The sequence below is a fragment of the Rhinopithecus roxellana genome, chromosome 7 (assembly GCF_007565055.1).
Source record: "Rhinopithecus roxellana isolate Shanxi Qingling chromosome 7, ASM756505v1, whole genome shotgun sequence".
Classification (NCBI taxonomy): Eukaryota; Metazoa; Chordata; class Mammalia; order Primates; family Cercopithecidae; genus Rhinopithecus; species Rhinopithecus roxellana.
The window spans coordinates 128,203,223-128,207,191 of record NC_044555.1 but is presented as its reverse complement, the minus strand read 5'-3'; the positions used below and the strand labels follow the sequence as shown (position 1 = coordinate 128,207,191).

The following is a 3,969-nucleotide window of genomic DNA, read 5'->3' as shown; positions in this document are numbered from 1 at the left end:
GCTCTGGGAACTGAAAAGCTCTTGTGCTGGTAGCCAGAGAGGGAGAGAAGCCTCTGCATGTGTGCATCAGCCTATTGGAGTTGCCTTTTGTGAGGCTAGAAGCATGGTGCCTGCCAGAGCTGTGAGTAGCCCTGGGATGCAGACTGTCCTTCCTTCCCATCTGCTCTGCCAGCAATTGCCCTGTCCCAGTAAGTACCTTCCCCTCTATGCCACCCTGTCATGGTGGCCAGCTCAGGACTGGGATGTGGAGCTCTTATTCACAACCCATATAAATGCAACCTGGATTTGTAGCACAGGTAGAGGAAAAAAATGGGGCCAAGGACAGGGGACACAGGATAGAGTTGGAGAAGGTCTGTTCTTTTTTCTATTGACTTTAGGAACAGGTGACTGTATGGTTACAATGGCTGCCTAGATTTTAAACTCAGTTTGTTTTACAGTTTCAACACGATTGGAAAATATTGTTGAGTACTTACTATTTGCCAGACACTTAGTGATATGGTTTGGCTGTTTCCCCACCCAAATCTCATCCTGAATTGTAGTTCTCATAATCCCCACCTGCCATGGGAGGGACCTGGTGGGAGGTAACTGAATCATGGGGGCAGTTACCTCCATGCTGTTCTCGTGATAGTGAGTTCTCATGAGATCTGATGGTTTTATAAGAGGCTTTTCTCCCTTTTGCTTGGCACCTCTCTTCCTGCTGCCATGTGAAGAAGGGTATGCCTGCTTCCCCCTTTTCACCATGATTATAAGTTTCCTGAGGCCTTTCCAGTCATGCTGAACTGCAAGTCCATTAAATCTCTTTCCTTTACAAATTACCCAGTCTCATGTATGTCTTTATTAGCAGCATGAGAATGGAGTATACACTTAGCTATACTAAGGAGATACACTGGTGAACAAAACAGACACAACTCCCTTCCCTCATTGACTTTGTATTATACCGTTGTAGAGATTCTCTCAAACCTGATGATGGCTTTCCAATTCTGATCAAAACAGAAAATAATGTAATGAACTCTGGATTAAGAATCATCTGAGACACTTACCTGGCAGTGGAAATACCCATGATCACAAAGGTGGTTTTTCCATGGCCAGCCTTATCCATTGCACTCAGATGTGCTGACCCCTGCAATTTCCCAAAATGTGAAAAACTTGATTGCATAATTTGTGATAGTGGGACTTTTGTTCACACTTTCCCTGAGGAAAAAGAAAAAGAAAAAGGAAACAGACAAGCACATTCAACATTTCTCAGTGGTGTAGCAGATCTCTAGGGCTTTATCTCCTTGTCTCATTCAGAGTGTGCCCCTTCCAGGAAATAGGCATTTACATTATGAACACTTACTTTGATCTATTCTGCAAGATCTTTGATATCCTCTGTCATTTTGGAAAATAGCCCCAGAATCCAGACTTTCAGCTTTCGGGACAAGGTAAGCATAGGGAGTAGACAAAATTCCTTTCACCAAGAGGTGGAAGAAAGTGTAGTCTGTTTTACTACATATAGATGTAATGAGGTGGAAGAAAGTGTAGTCTGTCTTATTACATACAGTTGTAATGCTGGGAGTATAATTTTCTAATAACATTAAAAGAGAATGTTATAGAAGATATACAGCCTGCTAAAGAAGAATTATTTAATATAAAATGTAACTATGTCACAACATGATTATATCTTTTTTTTTTTTTTTTTTTTACTTGTTTTAGAGACAGGCTCACTCTGTTGCCCAGGCTGGAGTGCAATGGCGCAATCATGGTTCACTGTAGCCTTGAACTCCTGGGCTCAAGTGACCCTCCCACCCCGGCTTCATAAGTAGCTGGGATTACAGGTATGTGCCACCATGCACAGATAATTTTTAATTTTTTATAGAGATGGAGTCTCACTATGTTGCCCAAGCTGGTATGGAACTTCTGGCCTCCAGTGATCCTCCTGCCTCAGTCTCCTAAAGTGCTGAGATTACAGGAATGAGCCACTGTGCCCAGTCTGTCTTAGTTTTAAGACTGCTAAAGAGTGGGACTTTTCAGCAAGTACTTAACTAAGATGTCCTATATTTAGTCGAGATCTTTTCCCAGACTGGCTTAGAAAATATGAGTTTGTCTGTTTGTCAGTTTTCTTTGGTGAGGGGTTGTGTCTGTGTGTGTGTGTGTGTAGGGGGGTATATTCAAGAATATAGACAGTTGTTTTGTTCAGAGAACATGGCCTGAAGCTTATAACAATGCTTTATCAAACCCCCTGGCACTGGAATCCAATCAATGATTTTTATTAAACTTTGGAGCTTTTGCAATTCTCACTGAGCTGAGGTCAGAGCTGGTGAAGCGCTGCCCCACTGCATGCCCTGATAATCACAGCCTCTTGGTATATCATCTTAATGGCCAATAGAACCTCCTCCTCTTCCTCCCCACTGTGACTGACATTTTCAGAAATGCCCCAAAATGGCACTAAACGATGTGCAAACACACTAGATGGATTGCTCATCTCTTTTCGAGGCTTTCTTAATGGTGCATTCATAGCTCCTTGGAGCAAACTCAATTTCTCTCTGTGCACTCTATTTTCACTTTTACAATTTTAGAAGAAATCATTTTGGCAAATATATTTTGTGACTTGGATGAGAGGTAATTTATACAATTGCTTTACCTAGTATGACAACAAGCAGCAACTTCAGTCACAGGAGGATGAATGGCTATTCATCAATCACAGCTGAGACACATAAATGGGTCTGGAGCCTTTTATGTGGCTGAAACCATGAACTTGGGGGCTACTTAAGGCAAATCTTGTTTCTTTGCGGAGAGGGCAGTGCAGATAGAAACAAAAGTCAACGCTTTGGATCTTCACCTTTATATTAATCACCAGATCTTAAGAGAGCCTCAAATGAGCCCAACAGAGAGGATACAACTTTAATGGTACAAATGACACAGTGCTAAGGGTGGGCACTGCCAGGTCATCCATGCCAGGGATGCATCTGTGGCCCCGATCCCTGAGGGTGATTGGGCAAATGAGTGACACGAGATGATAATTTCTCTCAATGGACCAGTCAGCACACCGCATATTTTTCCTGGGAGTGCCTGTTGTCACCCCCAATGAAATTCCCAAATCTGCCCAGAAGATATTGCTTTACACCTCAGGCCCAGCAGAAATTTTAACATTTTTGAACACACATACACAAGCACACGCAATCACACAGAAAACACAGCCTTGGATGGAGGAGCTCTTATCTATGCAGCTTCATGGGTTTCCTCTACACCAGTGGTTTACAACTATGGCAGGACATTAAAATTACCTGGGAAGTTTTTAAAATTCTCAAATGTCTAGGCCCACCACAGACCAATTGAATCACAATTGTTAGGGGTGGGGCCCAGGAGCCATTATTTTTCTTGAGCTCACCATGTTATTCTGATGTGTGGCCAAGTCTGTGAACCACTGCTTTAAGCAGTTAAGGCCGATAAAGGAAATGGGTCTCTAACTTTAGTGCATACTGGAATCAACTAGGGAGCTTGTTAAAATGCAGATTCAGTAGGTCTGGGCTTGGGGCCTGAGATTCTATATTTTTAACAAGCTCCTTAGGCAATTTTGAGGATGGTGGTCCATGGACCACATGTTGAGAATCCTGGCTAGAGAATTCTACTTTGGAGCTTGCATGTTTCTCAAGCCTCTTCTATTATTTAATTTCATAATGGTCCTCTCCTCTCAAACAGCTTCCTCTTCTGCCAGTGCATATGTGGAAGGGTATAGTCCCTGGGCGGATAATCAGTTCAGTATATTCAGAACCTTCACCTTGTAGTATCCAGAAGAGTCAAGACAATATATCAAAGGGATGTGGAGGCATGGGGTTGGGTTTGGAGATGGACAGAGCAACAGGAAAGAGGAAAGGGACCGGTTTTAGTCTAGTAGGTAACAGAAGTGGAATTCAGATTTGGAGTTAGGAAGTCACTCTGGGCGGGGTGCGGTGGCTGATGCCTGTAATCCCAACACTGTGGGAAGCCAAG

At 43.0% G+C, this 3,969-nt stretch overlaps 1 non-coding gene across 1 annotated transcript; it reads left to right on the top strand.

The window, feature by feature from the left end:
- The first annotated feature begins 1,032 nt into the window (after positions 1-1,032).
- Positions 1,033-1,195, top strand: LOC115898937. Its single transcript, XR_004058584.1, has one exon. It is a non-coding gene; the product is annotated as a U1 spliceosomal RNA (small nuclear RNA).
- Positions 1,196-3,969: the final 2,774 nt, after the last annotated feature.